This window comes from Mustelus asterias, chromosome 9 (assembly GCF_964213995.1).
Source record: "Mustelus asterias chromosome 9, sMusAst1.hap1.1, whole genome shotgun sequence".
Lineage (NCBI taxonomy): Eukaryota > Metazoa > Chordata > Chondrichthyes > Carcharhiniformes > Triakidae > Mustelus > Mustelus asterias.
In genome coordinates, this window is record NC_135809.1 from 96,019,001 (window position 1) to 96,042,225 (window position 23,225).

The following is a 23,225-nucleotide window of genomic DNA, read 5'->3' on the forward strand; positions in this document are numbered from 1 at the left end:
TGGCCCGCTCAGTGCTATGCTGCCGGCCTCTCCAGCAAGAATGGATGTATAATTATGTATAATAATATAAACGCTAGTGACCTCTGCCGTGCCCAGAATGTGGGAAATTCTTCTCTGAACTCCCACCGAAAAAACCAGCGTGAATTACTCCAGTTTTCATGCGAATTCGACACGTAGAATGTTTCTGGGAGAATTCTGGCCACAATGCCAGGTTACACATGTATGCTGATGACCCAGCTCCACTTCACTGCCACCTCTCTCCACTGTTCCACCATGTTAAATTATCAGACTTCTGTCATTGGGACTTCCCATTGATGTCACCCCCAGGCCGTTGTGAAACCCGCGAGCAGGGGTGCGCTGCTGGCAGAACCGGAGAATCCAATTAAACATTAGGAAGACTGAAGCTATTATTTTTGGATCCCACTCCAAACTCCATTCCTCAGCTACCCAACTCCATCCCTCTACCTGACAAGTGTCTGAGTTGGCAACTTTGGTGTCACATTTGACAACAAGATGTGCTTTGGATCTAGTATTCACACTAGCACCAAGAACTAAGACTGCTATTTTCACCTCCACAACATTGCCCAACTTCACCCCTGCTCCATGTCATCTGCTACTTAAATCCTTATTGGCGCCTTTGTTATGTTCAGATTGGATCATTCTAATGCACCCCTGGCTGGTCTTACACGTTCTACCCTCTGTAAACTTCTCTATGGTGCTGTCCCTGTCTTAACATGTACTGAGTCCCATTCCCCCATCACCCCTGTGCCTGCTGATGCACAACCTTTTGATTTTAAAATTCTCACCCTGGTTTTCAAATTTCTCCATGGCTCCTCCCATCCCTATCTCTGTAATCTCCTTCAGTCCCAATAACCATCTGTGCTTATCTATGATGTGGAGATACCGGCATTGGACTGGGGTGGGCACAGTAATAAGTCTCACAACACGTAAAGTCCAACAGGTTTATTTGGAATCACGAGCTTTCGGAGCGCTGCTTCTTCCTCAGGTGAGTGGAAAGTTGGGTTCACAAACCCAGCACATATAGACAGAGACACAATTGCAAGATAATGGTTGGAATGCAAGTCTTTACAGATAATCAAGTCTTTACAGGTACAGACCTGTGGAGAGAGGTTCCAACTCTCCACTCACCTGAGGAAGGAGCAGGGCTCCGAAAGGTCATGATTCCAAATAACCTGTTGGACTGGTGTTGTGAGACTTCTTACTGTGCTTATCTAATTCTGGCCTTTTGAGCATCCCTGCCTCTTCCGCTCTTGGCCATGCCTCCAGTTTACCAGGCCCTAAATGATATTCCCTCCCGACCTCTTTGTCTCTCTGCCCTATTCTCCTTTAAGACACCCCTTTAAACCTACCCCTTTCATTAAGCTTTTGATCATCTGACCTAATATTCCCTTTATGACTCAGTTTTTGATGTTGAAGGTATTATATAAATATAACTTGATGCCTGTCTAGATTGTTGACAGACCAGACTCCATGGACTGGATAATCCTTTTCTGTCCTTTGATTTTATTTATTGTTTGCATTTTCGTTCATATTTTCCTCAACCAATTAGCTTGTACTAATGTTCTCTGTTCCCCCCACTGATGAGTAGTCTATGCTTTAACAACTTCCAGTGCTCCAAGTGCCCTCTGACCAATTATAATGGATTTTCACTATTGCCCCCAAAGCTGGTTGCTTCAGTATATATATAAATAGTTCTGCATTATCAGTTTGTTTAATTGTATGTCACACAATGGTCTGTACATAGTTCCCCATTACATCTCATGCCACCGGGTGGCCCAGCTAAATGGGGAAGATGTAAACCAAGTGGGATGTGAGAATGTGATGAAGTGGACATAAAAGAGGTTACGTGGTGAGAGCGTGGGAGTTAGCCCCAGGAGCGTGGGGAGAGCAGAGGTGTTGTATATACCTGTTGAGCTCAGGAATAAATTACTTTTGCTGGAAGTTCGTGTTATCGGTGATTAAGCGAACCCACAATTTTCTACACATCCTAACTCATCATCATCTTGTGGCTCCCTTTCCCTTCTTTTGAATGCCTCTTTAATAATTTTTTTCTTTGATCTATCCTCTGTTTCCTCCCACTCCCCCCCCCCCTCCCATTATTTTCCCTTATCACCCGTTTTCTTTTACTCCATCTTTAAATTTACAGTATGGTGGCACAGTGGTTAGCACTGCTGCCTCACAGCGTCAAAGACCCAGGTTCAATTCCAACCTCGGGTCACTGTCTGTGTGGAGTTTGCACATTCTCCCCGTGTCTGCATGGGTTTCCTCCGGGTGCTCCGGTTTCCACCCATAGTCCAAAGATGTGCAGGTTAGGTGGATTGGCTATGCTAAATTGACCCTAGTGTCAGGGGGATTACCAGGGTAAATGTGTGGAGTTACGGGAATAGGGCCTGGGTGGGATGTGGTCGGTACAGACTCAATGGGCCGAATGGCCCCCTTCTGTACTGTAGCAATTTTAAGACTGGGCAAGCTTAAATCAATTCCTTACTTACTCCAGACACCAAATTCAAAGTGAATCCAATTCATGATCAGCAAAAGGGAGACAAACAAGATCCAAGTTGACAAGATAAGGCAGTGCACCCCATCTTGGGCTTAATCTGACGTTTGATCTTAAGCCAAAAGTTGCATCTTCCTTCCACCACTCTTCCCTCCTCCCCACCCACCCGCCCGCCCCCCAACCCTTCCTTAATCGCCAAGGGTTCTGAGTAAATGATGAACACTGTCCAAATCCATGTTATAATACCTGTTTAATGATTGAGCGGTGTGCTGGAGGGGTTAGTAAACAACAGCTATGGAGCATTCATTTAAAGGGCGGCTGAGATAGAGAGTTAGTCCAATCTATTTAAATAACAGCCGTGCAGTGTATCCAACGCAACCTGCTCGACTGTTTTAAGTCCCTCCCACCTGTAGAGAGCTGGTCTCCAATGCGAGTTTGAGGCTTTACCTGCAGCGCAGTGTTAACACACACACTGCTCTGTCGCAGTCAGTCAGCTGGGAGAGGAAAATAATAGAGCATTGAATAGGGACAGCCGGCAAGCAGGTGACGTAGTGATACTGGTTATTCCAGCAATATAGGGTCTAAACTCGAGAGCGACAGAGTGACGCAGATAGAACTGGTGGCATTGCTATTGTAAGACTGATTATCTACCAGAACAAAGTTCAGCTGACGGGAGAGGAAATAAGGCACTGACTCTTCACCTCTTAAGACGCAAGTACAAGCAGGTTTAATGGCTGAAAAGTTTGAGTGAAGCTGGGAAAGAGCTCACAGTGACTGGTTTATTGGTAAGCAATTACTTTTCTGCTTCATATCAAAAGTATTGTCTTAATCTATGTGGCCACCCATTGAAATTATAAACTGTCCGTGCTCATGTTGTTAAGGAAGGTAAAATAAGTTGAAATCTGGTTCTGTGATGATAGACTTTCCTTTTGAAATACCTGCTCATCCTATGTCATTGAATTAATTTTTTTTGGGGGGGGTTGAATTTACTCAGTCACTTGGGAGATGGACTGTGTTACTGTTTAATTTCAGACATTGTTTCTGTGATATATAACTGTGTTGACCTTCAATGCGTTGTCTGAAGGGGGCACCAGTCAGTGCACATTATGAAGTGAATCTCCCTTTGGTTTTTGTGTGACAAATAAAATGGTGCTTGATATTTTTCTCGGGTGCAGTGTGCCAGGTAGCGGAGGATGGTTATCGTGTACAAAGGAAACTTGTTGCTTAGACCACCAATTGCTTGTGGTGCTTTCTTCAGGAAGGGTTAGATATAGGATGGGGGGGTTGCTGGGGGTGGGAAAGGTGAGATGCCATTAAAAGAGACTTCTTTTGAGATTCTACTCTAAATTACTGCAGTGTCCATCCTTGGTGATTAGGCAACTTTTAAATCTGTCTGAGTTGTAACTTGGAAATACCACCCTGTCTATTGAAGTTTTTTAAGATGAGTTACATGGTGCATCCAGGAAATGTCAGAATTTGAAATTGGGTGCAGTTTGAAATGAGGAGAAACTGTATTTTAAAATAAAAGCTGGATATCTGAAAAAAAACAGAAAATGCTGGATAAACTCAGGTCTGCAGTACCTGTGGAGAGAGAGAAACAGTTAATGTTTTGAGTCCTTATGACTTCTGCCATCTATGTGATTGTTCTGTTTTGTTTGCTAAGTCGTTGCGTAATTGAAAACCAGCATAACTTAAATTAATAAGGGACATCACAATATAAGAGTTTGGGTTGCAGGCCCAGTTTCAGGTTTCCATAACGTGTTGCCCCTTTTGAGTTGATCTCTTAACCCTTTTGGTTTTTGTCATAATGCAGACTCTTCAATCCCACTTATTTTTAAAGGGTTGCCAATGACAACAAAAGTACTTTTGGAGGCAACCCTGTAAAGTAATAGCCTGATGCTGGAACCTTGGAAATGCTCGAGTGCCAACATCAGCAAAGCTAAATGACTGGCACTGGCAGTTCACCTTGTTACATCTGGTCATGTTTGTTTGTGATGGATAGCCATGCTCTGTTACTAATAGCAACGCCAGTTAGCCTTCTCCTGACATTAAGGATGTTTCCCACGGTGTGATTTTTGGAAGCATGTGAGCTAAGCTGCATCACAGTCACCTTTTTTGGAATGAGCCAGTAATGTAAATGCAGTATCAACATACAAGCAAATTCTAGTTACTCTTGCGTTTTACTTTACTTTTTACTCTAATTGGTTAAGTTACAATTTTGCTAAAATTCATGCCAAACTAGTCTTAGTTAATGTGGAGCTTTTTCATTGGATGGCAGGTGTGAAATGTATGTGCTCTCTTAAATTCATTCATAGGATGTGAGTGTCATTGGCTAGGCCAGCATTTATTACTCAACCCTAATTATCCTTGAGAAAGTGCTGGTGACCTGTCTTCTTGAACCATTGCAGTCCATATGGTGTAGACACACGCTGTTAGAGAGGGAGTTCCAGGATTTTGACCCAGTGACAGTGATATGTTTCCAAGTCAGGATGATGAGTTTGGAGGGGAACTGCCAGTTGGAGGTGTTCCCATGTATCTACTGCTCTTGGATCTGCAAAATGATAGTGGTCATGTTTTGGAAGGTGCTGTCTAAGGAGCCTTGGTAAGTTCCTGTAGTGCATCTTGTAGATGGTACAATTGGCTGTCACTGTACATCGATTATGGAGGGAGTGAATCTTTGAATGAGGTGCCAGTCAAGCAGCTGCTTTGTGGTGTCAAGCTTTTGGGGTGTTTTTGGAGCTGCTCTCAGGAGTATTCCATCACACTTGTGCCTTGTAGACAGTGCATGGATATGCTTTGGGGAGTCAGGAAGTGAGTTATTTGCCAAGGATTCCTCGCTGCTGACCTGCTCTTGTAGCTTCCCTTCCCCCTACTGTTGAATCACAATCTCGTTGCCTGATTTCAGAAGCTATCACATTTAGCTCCCACTAGACCTTTCAACAAAAGTCAATAATGAGGATGATAATGTAGCTCCTGTCCTGTTTTATAACAGACTATATTGCAATTTTAAATTAATTAGCAAAGAGATGAACAGTTCCTTTTTAAAACCTCTCGGTCTCATGCCAATTCAAAGTACTTTGAATATTTCCTTGTCTATGGATCCAGGCACAAATCCTCACTGTCACTTTTTAATGCCAATTAAAGACATGGGGATGATTTGGAGCTTTGGGCAGAACTTGTGTTTTGCCTCTTTCTGGCCAACAGTATTTCCCGCCCCTTTGTTATAATCTGAATGTAAATGAGAAACATGTCCCATATTTCAGTCAACACCAGGAAGACCTATTAGCTATCCAGGATAATTAGGCTGGGTTGGCATAGGAGTGATTGATTCACATTAGGAAAACTTATAAAAGAAAAAAATGTACTTTTGTAAATTCATCACTGTTTCTGAGCCATACAGGTCCATGCACTTGTGAGTGCCATGGCAAGCAAACCAGTCTCCTATCCATTGACTCTGTCTACACTTCCCGCTGCCTCGGAAAAGCAGCCAGCATAATTAAGGACCCCACACACCCTGGACATTCTCTCTTCTACCTTCTTCCATCGGGAAAAAGATACAAAAGTCTGAGGTCACGTACCAACCGACCCAAGAACAGCTTCTTCCCTACTGCTGTTAGACTTTTGAATGGATCTACCTCGCACTAAGTTGACTTTTCTCTATACCCTAGCTATGACTGTAGCACTATATTCTGCACCTTCTACTTTCCTTCCTTTCCTTCTCCCCTCTGTACTCTATGAATGGTATGCTCTGTCTGTATAGCGCGCAAGAAACAATACTTTTCCCTATATACTAATACATGTGACAATAATAAATCAAATCAATAAATTCCTCTCAAGGAATTGAGTTAGTCCAGTTGGACTCAATGCTGCAGTGTCTACCCACCCACAGTGGTCTCGAAGATATGGCTGGCTGGGAGTTGGTGCTGGGGAGGTTGAATGATTGCAGAATTTAATCACTCTGTCCTTCTCTGCTCTTCCTCGTCACCTCTCCCAGTCATTCCCAGGGCACATTATTAGAAAACATCAATCTGTACTGACAAACATTAAGATGAAAATGTTTAAATAAAAATGAGTGAGCCTGATTGTCAACATTTGTTGAGCAAGGTGGTGGGAGTGCCAATCATATTGAATCTTGTGAGCTCTATGTGCTGCTTTTTATTCGTACCTGGTGTTGCTCCCGTTTGAACCCATGTAAAATGTGGCAGTTGAATGGCCCTTTCCAGGCCCTGAATATTGCAAATTGCCATACAGCCAATTAAATACTTTAGAAGTGCAGTCATTGTTGTCCAGCAATATGCGGCAGCCAATTTGCATACAGCAAATAACAATGTGATCAGATACTGTACTGAGTGGTGTTGGATGAGGGCTAAATATTGACCAGAACATGGGGAGTTCTCATCTGCTCTTCAATGTACTGCCGTGGGATCTTTACATCCACTTGATGGCTAAATGCCTCATCCTAAATATGACGCATTTGATAGAAACATAGAAAATAGGAGCACGAGGAGGCCATTCGGCCCTTCAAGACTGCTCCGTCATTCATTATGATCATGGCTGATCATTCAACTCAATAGCCTGATCCTGCCTCCCCGCCCCCCCCCCCCCCCCCCCCCCTCCCTATATCCTATGTGAATAATGCTTCCTCAATGCTACACTGGTGTCAGTCTGAATGATGTAACCAAGCCTCTGGATTGGATTTTCGAACCATCAACCTTCTGATTCTGAGGCTCAAGTGCCACAACCAGTGCCAAAGACCCTGTGAATCAAATATGAGAAAGTTTTCATTTTTTTTACGCCAAGTTCCTGAAGGTGGCTTGCAGCATCCGTGTGAGTCTTCACTGCTGTAGGAAACACTGCCAAATTATCTTTAAAAGTTCAGCCAATGGCAGAAGGATTGGGTGTTCACATTTAGCTGCAGTGCACAATAGAAAGCACCTATTGTAATGGTTTATGACTGCTGTTAAAAACCAGCAGTGAATGTTTGTACAAGACTGAAGAACTTGGTTGAACTGTTGTCGGACAGGAGTACAACAATTCAATGCATTAGATTTAGATCATTGTGTTGTTATAGTAACCACTCTCCATGTAAACAATAGTGGATATCAAAGGAGTGGTTCCAAGGCTGTGCAGATAATTGAGCTCAAATGATGTCATTAAAAAATGAGGAAAGCATCTTGTTCCATTTGAAACTGTCATCCAAAACTCCCTGATAACATTACAGTTTTCTAATTCCTAATTCATTCCAATTGTGCTCGGGAAACATCCTGAATATTGTGCTTTGAACATTTTTTACATTAGCAAGCTACAGCTGATGGCAGATGGTATCCTTGCTGTCAGCTACACCAGCGAATGTAAATGATCTAGCATGCAGACCACTGGTGTCGTCATTATACACACACAGGCATTAAGACTTGTTAATGCAGTAACACAAATACGTAGTAACGCAGGGACCATCTCGTGCATCTGAAGTTCCCATATTTTGCATTGGATCTGAACAACCCAGAGTAGCACCCAATGATGAATGGAGTACAGCACTGCATGGAATCATGGGCTATTGATTCAAGCTATAGTAAAAGGTGAAGCACTTTTATAACTAATGTTCTAATGCAAATGATGATTTAAGGGTAATTCCTGAGATGTCAATGTTAGATTTTTTTTTTCTTCTGAGTAGCTCTTGCAGAGACCAACACAAGTAGTCCAAATGACCACCTCCTGTGCTGTCATCATTTGCGATTCTATGTTTAAGATTTTAGGTTACTCTCGAATGAATGAGCCCTAGTTCTGTATGTTCCAGCCAGTTTGTTTTCCCTTCTCCCAGATAGAGGGAAATTCAGAACGCGGTCCAAAAACGACCATGGTTAGTTGATTTAAGTCGCTGGTTTTAATCCATATCTTCATATGACCTGCCATGTCTTCAGAAATCCACAAAGGACAATTGCTAGAACAATTGGCGCTTTCAAGACAATGATCTACGGATCTTATTGTTGGATAAGAGTGAGTGAAAAGGAACAAGGGCAGGAAATTGGGGTTAAAGTGCAGATCGGCCATAGTCTAGTTGAATTTGGATCAGACCCAAGGGCTGGAATGGCCTGCTCTAGTTCCTAATTTTAACAGCCAAATAAATATATTCAAAAGACGAGGATAGTGGCAGTAGTGTGTATATATCGTTACAGTTATTGCTAAGCTTGTTTTGTGTAGTGAAGAATAATACATTGCTTAGTGTTGCACTAAAAAGTGACCTGGCATTCCAATGACTTGGTTAAGGTGCAAACTCAGCAGTTCTATTTGTGGTGTAAGCTGGGGGGCGGTGTGTGTGTGAAGGGCCAAATAAGGAATTTGGAGCAGGATCTGTCTGTTTTGTATTTCGTTTATGTTCTACCATGTGAATTGTAATTAGCATATGAAACTACTTTTTGGCTGGGATTTTGCCAAACCATTGGCAACGAGCTGAGAGGCGGGAGGACAGGTAAAATGACACAGGAAGGCATTGGAAGGTATATGTCTGATCTCCTCCCACCACCATGCTATTTTGCCAGTAGTGGTAAAGCTGGCAGATGGACCACCCACTGGGAGTTCCATTGAACAACTTAAGTGGCCAATTAAGGGCCTCTTCTTGTCCCTGTGAACTTCTTACTCCTGTAGGGATGAAGTAGAAATGGTCGAGAGCTTCAAGTTTTTCGGTGTCCAGATCACCAACAACCTGTCCTGGTCCCTTCACGCCGACGCTATAGTTAAGAAAACCCACCAACACCTTTACTTTCTCAGGAGGCTAAGGAAATTCAGCATGTCTGGTACAACTCTCCAATTTTTACAGATGCACCTGTAAAGCTGATATTGTATCACAGCTTGATATGGCTCCTGCTCTGCCCAAGACCGCAAGGAACTACAAAGGGTTGTGAACATTGTCCAGTCCATCACGCAAACCAGCCTCCCATCATTGACTCTGTGCACATTCCCTGCTGCCTTGGAAAAGCAGCCAGCATAATCAAGGACCCCATACACCCTGGACATCCGTCTGGAAAAAGATACAAAAGTATTACAAGATCACATACCAACCAACTCGAGAACAGCTTCTTCCCTGCTGTCATCAGACTTTTGAAAAGACCTACCTTATATTAAGTTGATCTTTCTGTACACCCTAGCTATGACTGTAACAGCACATTCTGCACTCTATGTACTCTATGCTTTGTCTGTATAGCGCGCAAGAAGCAATGCTTTTCACGATATACCAATACACGTGGCAATAAATCAGATCGAATATTACCAGCAGCAGAGTGCCTGTGGCCATGTGGGAAGACTATCCAGTGAACCACAACTACCTCTTAGTCAGCTCCAAGGGCAATGGGGTAGGGGCGACAATCCATGGCCCACAGGGCCCCCGACAGCAGTGACCAACCCCATTCAACATAAGCCCCTTCCCTCAGCAATCCCCCATCCCGATCTGATAGCTGACACCTGCCTGGCATCAACATCCTCAGACCCCACTTCTACTTTTCAAGATGTCCAGCTATTGATGGACTCTCATCCTGCAGCTGCAGTCTCAACAATGGCCACCACTCGTGATGCTGCTGATTGAATTGCGTTTTCCTTCCCAACACTGGCCGAAGGAGGTCATCTCCTGCTTCCTGTCCTAGTAGTGGGATTTTACCCTCCAGTATCAGAATTCAGCCCTTTGTTTCTTTTTTGAAGGCATCTCGAGAATAAAGAACAGATATGATTCTCCGGTGCTGTAATACTGAGGGAAAGCTAACTCTTGCAAGACCATCTGTTCTCCCACTAGATATGTGATCAGGATTCTGGATATCATTAAGTTGTGGGGGAAACAGGTACTCTTGTGTGTCCCTAATCCCTGGGGAAATCCTATAATGCAACTCCAATCTGCAGAAAGTGCTTTGCCCTTATAAGAGTTTGCTCATTCTACCATCCTTCTCTTCATGGCAGAACCCTTGAGATAATTGTCACAACTTCTGTTCAGCCAAGAGTTAACATTTATTTCCCTTCTGCAAGGGAAGGCCATTCGGTCCACTGAGACTGTCCAGCATTCAATAAGATCATAACCGATCCGATTTATGGCCTTAACTCCACTTTCCTGCCTGCTCCCCTTAACCTTGGAACCCCTTGCCAATCACACATCTGTCTAACTCAACCCTGAATATATTCAGTGATCTAGCATCCTTGTCCTCTGGGGATGAGAATTCCAAAGATTAACAACCCTCAAGAAATTCCTCCTCATCTCTATCTTAAATTATTTTGAACCTGTGCTCCCTAATTCAAGGGGGGCACGGGAGGAAACAACTTCTCAGCGTCCAATCTATCAATTTTGTACAAGATCATCTCCAATCGAACATAGGCCCAACTTGTTCAATCTCTGCTCCTGAGTCAACCCCTTTATCCAAGTGAATCTTCCCTGAATTGTTTCGAATCCAAGTAAAACCCTCCAGTAAGGAGATCAAAACTGCACCGTGTTCTAAATGTGTTCTCACGATGACCTGTCGTCGTAGTGAAACTTCCCTACTTTTATGCTCCACCTCCCTTGCAATAAAGGACAACATTCCATTTGCCTTGCTAACTGTTTGCTGCATCTGCATGCTAACATTGAGGTTTGTGATCAAGGGCACCAAAATCCCTCTGTAGCATTCTGCAATCTCTCTCCATTTAAATAATATTTTGCTTTTTTTTTAGTCAGGAACTTTCTTCTCTGCTGTGTCACTGGGTTATGTCCCTTTATTTTTGCAAATAGGATTTTTAAACTTTCACCTGACTGGAAATTTGAACTGAGACAGAGCAAACTATGTAAAAATGCACTGCCAAGTTTCAAGGTGAAGGTGGAAGAAAGTAACAAATCGCCCTCGGGAGTGCGATGAGAGAAATTTCCCATAACCCAGATAGCCATTGAAATTCTTAACTGTGTAAGGCAGAGACGTTAAAAATGCAAAGTACTGTATATTGAAACAACAGCTGCCACAGACAGACCCACCCAAAACCACTTGAAAATACACAATAGGTGAAGTATTTCAAGACCAGATTTCCCAGCCAAATTGGAGAGATTGCAAGCGACACAAGTGGTGTCAAGGAAGTCTTCAGCAGAGGAAGTGGGTTGAAGGCTGCTCTCTCCCCCTTTCATTTGGATTAAATGCTACCAGATTCAAGAAATCAACTCCAGCACAAACCTACCCAATGAACTGTGACTTTTTAATAATTGCTCTACACTTTATTTTTCTTGCTTCTAGCCCCCAAATTCCAGACAGCATTTAAACTGAGATATGTAACTTTGTAAGAACCAGCACGGTAGCACAGTGGTTAGCACTGCTGCTTCACAGCGCCAGGGACCCGAGTTCGATTCCGGCCCCGGGTCAATGTTTATGCGGAGTCTGCACATTCTCCCCGTGTCTGTGTGGGTTTCCTCCGGGTGCTCTGGTTTCCTCCCACAGTCCAAAGATGTGTGGGTTAGGTTAATTGGCCATGCTAAATTGTCCCTAGTGTCAGGGGATTAGTGGGGTTAGGGCCTGGGTGGGATTGTGATCGGTGTAGACTCGATGGGCCAATGGCCTCCTTCGGCACTGTAGGGATTCTATGATCTGGATTTCCTAATGTGGATATTTATAGTATGGCTGTGCTGAAGAAACACCTAGCAGATATTCCCTTCATTTTAGGATTGGCTGAAGAAGTGCTTAGCCTTCTGGAAGCACCACGTGCAAAAAAAAGAAATTGGGAAGAGTTGATATAAATTCCAGGTCTGATGTTTCCCATCTGCCGTTTGAGAACATGTCCTGTTGTTTAAGACAGCGAAACTCAAATTTCTGCAGTTCTCTTTAATGTAGTTAAAAAGTCCCAAGGCGTTTAATAAAAAGGTCCTCAAAGTTTAACACCAAACCGCAAAAGGAAATACTAGGCACCAAAAGCTTGGTCAAAGGTGGATTTTAAGGAATACAAAGTAGGAAAGAGAGGCAGAGATATGGATAGGTTTAAGGAGAGAATTGCCAAAATTAGGCACTTGCCAACTGAAGGCAGAGTCACCGGTGGAGTGGTTAAAATCTGGGATGCCCAAGAAGCCAGAATTGCAAGAGTGCAGGTATCTTCGGTGGGGGTGTTGGAAGTGTCTTATAGGGCTGGAGGAGGTACAGAGTTGTGGACAAGAGAGGCCATGGAGGGATTTGAAAGCCAGGATTAGAATTATTTTAAGATTGGTATCAGAGTCAGCAAGCACTGCTGATGGATGAATGAAACGTGATGTGATCTGGGATAGGTGCAGCAGTATGGATGAAATTTGAATTTATGGAGGGTGGAAGATCAGAGGCAAGCCAAGAACGTATTGGAATTGTTAGATCTACATGTAACAAAGGCATGGATGAGAGTTTCAGCAGCAAATGGGTTGGGCAAGCAGCATTAGTGAAGTGGAAATAGTTGGTCTTCGTGATGGCATGGATGTGTGGGCGGCACGGTAGCACAGGTGGGCGGCACGGTAGCACAGTGGTTAGCACTGCTGCTTCACAGCTCCAAGGTCCCGAGTTCGATTCCCGGCTCGGGTCACTGTCTGTGTGGAATTTGCACATTCTCCTCGTGTCTGCGTGGGTTTCCTCCGGGTGCTCCGGTTTCCTCCCACAGTCCAAAGATGTGCGGGTTAGGTTGATTGGCCAGGTTAAAAATTGCCCCTTAGAGTCCTGAGATGTGTAGGTTAGAGGGATTAGCGGGTAAATATGTGGGGGTAGAGCCTGGGTGGGATTGTGGTCGGTGCAGACTCGATGGGCCGAATGGCCTCCTTCTGCACTGTAGGGTTTCTATGATTCTATGAAACACTTATGAGTTTTGACACAACACCAAGGTTGCAAGTGTGGTTCCCTCACCAGGGAGAAGAATAGTGTTGGTGATTTGCGGTGGGAGATTTAGCCTTCTCAGTAAAAGGGCTAGTGTATCACAACTGATTCATCAAGCGAGAAGTACTAATTTAAAAGTATGCTGTTCACTTAAAGGTTTTTATATTTGGCCATAATCTTAGGATTCATTTCAGTTGCTGCAATTTCTCCCCCACTGCTAAACTACATGCTGCAGTACTCATACAAAGTGTTCTATTTCCAGAGAATTAATGAGCTCTGATCTAAGGGTAGCCCAATGGGAATCCCAATATACCTGATCTATTTCCTGAGGAGGGAGGAGCCTAGGAGGGAACTGAAATTAAACGTGGAGCTACACTAGCCATCTCAACATTACCCATCCAAGCAGGTTGTAAAGTCACTGAAGCAATTTCTGAGACTTGTCCCAAGAGCTTTGTTTCAGTCCTGGAACTTTAAAAAGAGAGATTGCTTAACTCCCGTCCCCAATCACTGAAATTTCAAGTGTCTTTCAAGAGATTGGGCCCCTTTCCACCTTCCATAAACTGTTAAAATCATCCAAAACTCTGCAGTCCACGTTGTAACTCACACCGAGTCCTGTTCACCCATCACCACTATACGCATTGATTTACACCAACTTCCGGTTGAATAATTCCTCCATTTTTTTTAAAGCTCAGCCGATATTTTTCAAATTGTTCTGTGGCCTTGTTCTTTATCCTCCAGCCTGACAACCCACTGAGATTTTGCACTCCTCCCATTCTGCTCTCCTGCGCGTTGTTTTATTGAAAAATAGTTTTACCATTGTACGCGATACCCTCAGCCGAGTTTGTGCTTCGCATTTCTTTCCTTTTTACTTCCTCTGTCCCTCTAACCCTCTTTTCTCTTGTGTTCCTCAAAAGCTAGCTTTTTGACCAAGCTTTTAGTCATCTAATATTTCCTTCTGTAGCTTGGTGTCAAATTTTGTTTGATAATGCTCCTGTGAAACATCTTTAGCGGTATTTATGCTTCTAACGTGGTCACCTCCTAAAATCTCTTGCGGAGAGGGGTAACTCAGCTTCATCCTAGGCACACTGGACCTCCATCCAATCTGAACATTGATTTGTTAACTGTTTAAGATTCCTGCAGGTTTACCTTTCACCATGTTCCAATCCATTCTGGAGCTTGATTATTAGATTAAAGAGCAGCAATTTTATTTGTTGTAAAATACACAGGCTTTTAAACCTGTTTGTTTCTTTGCATTAGCTGTTGGCACATCAGTATCCTTTGATCTCCCTTGTTCTCTCTTCCCCTCGCTGTTCTGTTCTGTAGAAAGATTCTTCTGCACATCAGGTATCAATTCAAGAAGGACATTTTTGTATTCGCTAGTTTCACATCCTTGGGATCTCCAAAGTGCTGATAGCCACCCTGTTACTTCTGCATCATTGACACTGGCGCATACATCCCTGTGCAGTATGGCTTGTTGCACAGCGGTGAGCTTCCAGCTCAAGACGTCCACAATGATCATGCTCGGACCCAACGTCACTCATGGTCTCGAGGCGGTGCACTTGTGCGGTGGACTCCCGTCTGCGTGAAGTCCTGCTCGGACTAAATTTCACATCGGCCCCAAGCCTTGCCTCCCTCCCCGGGGACTGAGGCCCCACAGTCTGAGCCATCTCATGGAAATGCCCTCCGTGCCTTTTGCTGTGGCAGAGAGGAGTTTCCAGTACGGGCTGCATGTTCTTCACCCCCTGTGGAGATCATTCTATGGGGGATGTCCTCCCAGTTCACATTGTGGGCCTGGAGTGGAGGATCTTGCATGCAGCAATCCCATACAACCATAGGGTGTATTGATTCATGGACTCCCAAGAAACCTGCCTGTCTTGTGGAGTCCGTGGACCACGACTATGTTATCTTTTATGGGTTGCACTCCCATTTTAGTTTTTTAAAAAACCTTATGTTACAGTTTTGTTTGCATTTAGCCCCACGCTGCAAATCTATGGGCACCCGGTGGGGAGGAGAGCTGGGAAGGTGGAGGACTTCCTCATGAAGAGTTGAAAACTGACATGGTTACTGTTCAGCCAGTAGAGCAATGATGGGCCACATGCAGCCGGCGGCCACATGCAGCACATCAGGATTCTCAATGTGGCCCACAAGACCGTTGTTGACCGTTACCCATGTGCAGCTTTTTAAAAATTTGATTTATTATTGTCACATGGTGTACAGTGAAAAGTATCATTTGTTGCATGCTATACAGACAAAGCATACCGTTCATAGAGTACATGGGTGAGAAGGAAAGGAGAGGGTACAGAATGTAGTGTTACAGTCATCGGTAAGGTGTGGAGAAAGATCACCTTAATACGAGGTAAGTCCATTCAAAAGTCTGATGACAGCAGGGAAGAAGCTAGCTGCTTTTCTGAGGCAGTGGGAAGTGTAGACGGAGTCAACGGATGGGAGGCTGGTTTGTGTGATGGACTGGGCTACGTTCACAACCCTTTGTAGTTTCTTGCGGTCTTGGTCAGAATAGGAGCTATACCAAGCTGTGATGCACCATAGAAAGTGTCCTTTCTGGATGTATCTGTAAAAATTGGTGAGTTGTGGCAGACAGCTTTGCAATGTGGCATAGTTGCCGTCTGCGTAGCTTTTTCCCCTACCAGCAGTATGACTAAAGTGATGCGAACATAAAGCGAGGGCATATGAGATGCTTGCTAATTGCACACACTGACAGTGAGAGCTGTGTTCCCTCTGCATCCAATCAAAGCATAAATACTTCTCTTGTTTTTAACTTTTGAAGTTGATAGTTCTATTAATATGGAAACAATTAAGCACTTTCTGTAACTAGTTATGAAATATTCAGTATATATTAATGCATTAAATTTGCTTTATGGGGTCATGGTCAGTGAGCATCCCCAATTTCAATCTTGCAGCCACTGAGATGAAGGTGGGCCATTCATGGGACACACTAACCAGCCTAACTTGACCATCACTGCAGTAGAGCTTTGCTATGTTTACTGACTGGTCTGGAGCTGAACATGCCTCTGTGTTTGAACTACAGCTACCTGGGTGATGTCATCAGAATGTGACATTTCTATTGTATTTGGGCTCCAGCTTACCTGGGGCATGACAGTATTAATGGTTAGAGAATAATGAAGTAGATTCCCAAATCTGATCTTAACCCTCTACCTGCAGTGAGTAGGCAGGGTTAGAATCATAGCATGTACCTATCAAAATCATGCCCTTTAAGTTAATTTTCATCTTGCAGCAAAATATCAAGGTAGCCTAGACCTTTATGTTACATAAACTAGTGAGTTAATCATTAAAACATGAACTTATGGATCATAAATTTTTTCCTCAAATATTTGATTTTTAAAAATGTAGCTGCTGTGAAGGTTAGAATATGGATGTTAATTATTAGTGAGTATTTTTATTAAAATTCATTCAAGGAATGTGGGCAGCACTGCCTAGGCCGACATTTATTGCCCACACTCAATTCCCCTGAGAAAGTGGTGGTGAGCGGCCTTGTTGAACTGCTGCTGTCCATGGGATGTAGGGACACCCACAGTGCTGTTCGAGAGGGAGTTGCAGGATTTTGAGCTAGTCACAGTGATGGGATAGCAATACATTTCCAGGTCAGGATAATGAATGGTTTATATAGAAAATAGAAGCAGGAGTCGGCCATTAAGCCCTTCGAGCCTCCTCCTCCTCCATTGATTATGATCGTGGCTGATCATCAAATTCAAGATCCTGATAACCTTTTAGCCCCAGAGAGCCAAATTTAATTCTTTGTTGAAATCACACAATGCGTTGGCCTCAACTACTTGATGTGGCAATGAAATTCACACATTCACCTACTCTCTGTGTGAAGAAGTTTCTCCTCACCTCAGTCCTAAAAGGTTTATTCCTTATCCTCAATGTATGAACCCTAGCTTTGGACTCCCCCACCATTGGGGACATTCTGTTTGAATCTACCCTGTTAGAAAATAATTCTATGAGATCCCTTCTTCTTCTTCTGAACGCCAATGGATATAATCCTATGGAAGAGAACTTCCAGGTGGTGGTGTTCCCATGTGTCTGCTGCCCTTCTAGATGGTAGTAGTTGTGGGTTTGGAAGGTGCTGTCTAAAGAGCTTTGGTGAATTCCTTCAGTGCATCATGGACTTGGTACATACTGCTGCTACTATGCATCGGTGGTGGATAGAATGAATGTTTGTGGAGAGGGTGCCAATTAAGCGGACTGCTTTGTCCTGGATAGTGTTCAGCTGCTTGTGTTCTTGGAGCTGCACTCAGCCAGGCAAGAGTATTCCATCACACTCCTGATGGTGGACAGACTTTGGGGAGTCAGGAGGTGAGAATTCCTGGTCTCTGACCTGCTCTTGTAACCATGGTATTTATATGGCTAGTCCAGTTCAGTTTCGGGTTAGGTAACCCCAGGACGTTAATAGTATAGGAAGAGCAAGTGGGTGGCTGAAGAAGTTGTGCAGGTGAATAGCTTCAGATCCTTGCAGCATTAGGATCAGTTCTGGGAGGGAAGGGTGCTGAGCAAAGTTTTTATTAAATGTTCTCACTGAGACGTTAACTTTGGGGAGAATTTATACTAATTTGTGTTGGGGACAGGAACCAGAAAACAGTGACAAGGAGTAGAAACAAGAACGAAGGACGGAGGTATAAGATGAAAAAATCCCCAAAATTGCAGGGACCAGGTTGAGGCAAATGGTAAAAGTGATAGGAGGTTGAACCTGTATGTAGGTCAATGTAATACGATGGGTGAGCTTGCAGGTACAAATTGTCACGTGGGATTAAACCTTTGTTGCATTAACAGATGTATTCCAACACGACGAGGAATGGATTTTAATATTCTCCCCAAGTATTCAAGTATGGTGTAGAAAGAAATAGGGTTGCAGTATTGAGTAAAGGTGATTTTTTTCACAGTTCAAAATAGCAACGTTATAGCAGATGGTTCTAGGACTGAATGTGATTTCTCCTAAGTTGAAGCAGGGAAGTTGTTGAGTTTTTATTTTTAATGGCACTCCAAATACTGGAAAAGGAGATAGATGGGAACATTACCATTACTCAGTTAATGGTAGGGCGTTGGGGAAAGTTACAGAACAAAGATCTAGGGGTACAGGTTCATAGTTCCTTGAAAGTGTAGTCACAGGTGGACAGAGTGGTGAAGAAGGCATTCGGCATGCTTGGTTTCATTGGTCAGAACATTGAATACAGGAGTTGGGACGTCTTGTTGAAGTTGTACAAGGCATTGGTAAGGCCACACTTGGAATACTGTGTACAGTTCTGGTCACCCAATTATAGAAAGGATATTACTAAACTAGAAAGAGTGCAGAAAAGATTTACTAACATGCTACCGGGACTTGATGGTTTGAGTTATAAGGAGAGGCTGGATAGACTTGGACTTTTTTCTCTGGAGCGTAGGAGGCTTAGGGGTGATCTTATAGAGGTCTATAAAATAATGAGGGGCATCAATCAGCTGGATAGTCAATATCTTTTCCCAAAGATAGGGGAGTCTAAAACTAGAGGGCATAGTTTAAGGTGAAGGGGAGAGATACAAAAGGGTCCAGAGGGGCAATTTTTTCACAGAGGGTGGTGAGTGTCTGGAACAAGCTGCCAGAGGTAGTAGTAGAGGCGGGTACAATTCTGTCTTTTAAAAAGCGTTTAGACAGTTACATGGGTAAGATGGGTATAGAGGGATATGGGCCAAACGCGGGCAATTGGGACTAGCTTAGTGGTGGGAAAAAAAGGGTGGCATGGACAAGTTGGGCCGAAGGGCCTGTTTCCATGCTGTAAACCTCTATAACTCTGACTCTTTTGGCGAATTTCAAAGTAAGGTGACAAAAATAGGATAGTAACTTTAGATTTTGTGTTCCTCACTGTTTGGTTATTTATGTGAAATGTGGGGAAGGCAAGGAACCCTTGACGTATGGTGAAAAGTTTCACTATCAATGGCTGGAATTTTACCGCCATGTCCGCGGGGTAGGCACAGCTCACAGAACGGAACTCTCCGTTGGCCTCGGGTGGGATTTTACGAGCCTCGCCCATGCAAGGTCGTAAAATATCGGCCAATATGTCTCTAGGAACCTGTTGGACTTTAACCTGGTGTTGTGAGACTTCTTACTGTCTAGGACAACAAGGCAGGAAAGCAATGTTTGATCTGACCCTGCAAAATGAAATGGGTCTGTGGATGTGTTAAATTAGATCATCCAGATACCAGTGACCACAACATAATTCAAGTTTGAAATAATTGTAGAAAGAGACCAGACACAGAAAATATCGAAGGTAAAATCTACATCTGGGGAGGAGCTAATTTCAGTGATTAAAGAAGCACACACAGATTGGAAAAGGTGGCTGCAGGGTAAAGCAGTTGTTATATTAAACAGAGAGATTGGAGCTATATTATGTGCGTGTAGGTGTATATAATCTACAGAATGCCACATCACTTGACTACTGAATTAAGATCAGGGTACCAAGTTAGTCTACCAGGCGCACAAGTGTTACAAGAAATACATTTGATATAGGCACAAATTTTGGAGCTTTAAGTGCAATACTTCATCTGGGAGCCACATGACATAACTGCAGTGGTGGTACAACGAAGAGGATTTGGGGAGCAGGTTAGGCAGATTCCTTTTGAGGGGCAAAGATATGCATCCAAAGCTGGATGATAAAGCAAATATAAATTAAATATGAGAAAGGCTTTATGAATGACAGGAAGCAGATTCCATTAATAACCAGAAAGGAGCGGCACAGTGTGGTTAGCATTGCTGCCTCACAGCGCCAGGGACCCGGGTTCAATTCCTGGCTTGAGTCACTGTCAGTGTGGAGTTGCATGTTCTCCATGTCTGCGTGGGTTTCCTCAGGGTGCTCTGGTTTCCTCCTACAGTCTGAAAGATGTGCTGGTTAGGTGCATTGACCCGAACAGGCGCTGGAGTGTGGCGACTCAGAGAATTTCACAGTAACTTCATTGCAGTGTTAATGTAAGCCTTACTTGCGACTAATAAATAAACTTTACTTTACTTAGATTATGGAAAGTACAGGTGGTGTTTTCTCTTCTTTTGGGATGTGAGTGTCACTGGCTAGGTCATCTCTAAGATGCCCTTGAAGGTGATTGGAGTGAGTTGCCTTCTCAACCACTGCAGTCATGTGATGTAGATACCCACAGTGGGTGGGTATGGGCTATGGGGAGTGAGGAGTTTGGATGGGCTATGGGGAGTGAGGAAGTGAGTTAATTGCCAGAGACATCCCAGCTTCTGACTTGCTGTTGTAGCCACAGTATTTATATGACTGGTCAAGCTCAGTTTCTAGTCAATGATAATCTACAGGAAGTTGAGAGTGGGACACCTATCAATGGCCTTTGAATGTCAAGAGAAGTTAACATGGGAAGCAAAAATGTTACATGAGAAACTAAGCAGGCAACATTAAATCCAGCTTTGACAAAGGGTCGCCTGGTCGAAACGTCAGCTCTTTTCTCTCCTCACACATGCTGCCAGACCTGCTGAGATTTTCCAACATTTTCTCTCTTGGTTTCAGATTCCAGCATCCGCAGTAATTTGCTTTTAACATTAAATCCTGCTTTGCTTGTAAATTAACTTCTCCAAATCAGTGCAGTTTTAACACTGAGGTAATACTGGTGGAAAATCTAAGGCTGTGTTTGTGTGCCTGTCTTAAGAGCTGTGTTTGTGGCCAGTTTTGATCTAAGAACATTTTCAGGCTATGTGAACTTTTTTTTAACTATTGCTTAGATTTTAATAGTTTCTTGCACTAATATTTGTAATAAATGCATGGCCAGTGGCATGCACTACATGACACATTTCACCATCCTTTGTTTCCGTTGTAATTCAAAAGTAAACTGAGCATTAACAGAGGGATGATAGATTTCTGTAGTCTGCTGCATTTTAAGCTCTTTGTCATGTAGCAGATTGAAAAGAGGAGGCAAAGGTCGATGTAGCTTTAATGTCAATACGATCTCCCAGTGACTAAGAAGAAATTATTATTCACTTTTGAATGTGGTTACAGTAACTGAAGGAGTAGGACGTGTTCATCCAGCAGAAGATACTGTTCAGTGAGAGGCAATGAAATGAAACAAAGCTTACCCAACAGATAAATCAAGGAAAAAGGTTTAATAAAGAAATTTCATTACTCCAACAATTGAGGCCTCGCCCTGGGCCATTCCAAGCAAATTAACAATTCCCAACAGGTTCTTAGTTATACTGAGTCAGCTGATCATCACATCATTTTCTCATTGGTTACATAGTTTATTTGGTCAGCTGACCCTTACCAGCTTGTTACCATTGGTCACACTACAACAGATCCAATGTTATCATCAGTTACATTCTAACAGGACGTGGTAAAAGGATACAGAATCGTTAGCTACACTAGGCCTTCATCTTTCTCTACACCCTAGCTATGACTGTAGCACTACATTCTGCACTCTCTTGTTTCCTTCTCTATGAACTGTTGTTGTTGTTGTTCGTCCATCATTGTCGGTGAGGACCTCGACACCATTAGTCATTATGAGGCTGGATGCGGTGTGTCCGAAGATGACTGATCAGGCCAATTTGGTAACAGAATGTCCTGGCACATATTGGGCAAACTTGTGTAGGCGCTGTAGTTGTTACGCTATTGGCTCTGGACTTGTGCAGCTCGTGCTTAAGTTGTGCTTCAGCATTGCACCTTGCTTCATAAGCTTGACAGCCCTTGTGGATGAAGCAGCGCCAGGTAGGGTGGTTTTGTGCCAGCGTTTCCCAGGTGGTCGTGTCTATGTCAAGCGACTTCAGGGAGGCCTTGAGTGTGTCTTTGTAACATTTCTTCTGCCCTCCATGCGAGCGTCTTCCAGCAGAGAGTTCCCCAAAAAGGAGCTGCTTGGGTATGCGCTCATCCGGCATACGGATGACATGACCTGCCCACCGGGTCTGTGCTCTCATCAGCAGTGTGTGGACTGATGGTAGACTTGCTCGAGAGAGAACTTCAGTGTCTGGTACTTTGTCTTGCCATCTGATGCGTAATATTCTGCGAAGACAAGTCATGTGGAAATGATTGAGCTGTCTTGCATGCCTTCGATACACAGTCCACGTTTCACAGGCATACAGGAGGGTAGTGAGTACCACGGCGCTGTAGACCTTTAGTTTTGTTGCTAGGCTGATTCCTCAACGTTCCCATACAGTGGAACGCAGTCTACCGAAAGCAGAACTTGCCTTTGCTATTCTGCAGTTAACCTCTGTATCAGTAGTCACTGCTCAGGAGAGGGTACTGCCAAGATAGATGAACTGGTCCACTGCCTGTAGTTTCTGCCCTTTGATTGTGATTATGGGTTCTGTGTACGGTGCATGAGGAGCAGGCTGGTGCATGACTTCGGTCTTTTTAATGTTGATGGTGAGTCCAAAGTTGTCACAAGCTGTGGAAAATTTGTCCATACCGACTTGCATCTCTGGCTCTGAGCCAGTATGTGGAGATGCCGGCGTTGGACTGGGGTAAACACAGTAAGAGTTTTAACAACACCAGGTTAAAGTCCAACAGGTTTATTTGGCAGCAAAAGCAACTAGACCACATCATGACCAGTATACAGGGCGTAGTCATCGGCAAAGAGGAAGTGTCTCAGAACAGTCTTCTTCACTTTGATAATAGCTTGAAGTCTCCTCAGGTTGAAGAGCTTCCCATCCACTCTGTACTTAAGGCTGATTCCAGTAACACTGTCCTGGAAGGCATCATTCAGCATGGCAGTAAACATCATGCTGAACAGTGTGGGTGCGAGCACACAGCCCTGTTTGACACCATTGGTGACTGGGAATGCCTCAGAGGATTCTCCGCCGTCCAGTACTCTGGCCATCATGGAACTGGCGTACCATCTGAATGAATTTGGGGGGAGGGCAGCCGAACTTTGACATGATCCTCCACAGG

The 23,225-nt window shown here is 43.7% G+C and overlaps 1 protein-coding gene across 5 annotated transcripts in view; it reads left to right on the forward strand.

The window, feature by feature from the left end:
* Positions 1–2,927: 2,927 nt before the first annotated feature.
* Positions 2,928–23,225, forward strand: part of eps8l2 (EPS8 signaling adaptor L2) — a 199,261-nt gene continuing 178,963 nt past the window's right edge. For 4 of the 5 annotated variants that reach the window (XM_078220593.1, XM_078220596.1, XM_078220595.1 and 1 more), the window contains exon 1: positions 2,964–3,303. The gene's annotated coding sequence lies outside the window, so the exon portion shown is untranslated. Of the gene's footprint in view, positions 3,304–23,225 lie in introns of all 5 variants that reach the window. The other variant, XM_078220594.1, reaches the window with a different exon arrangement.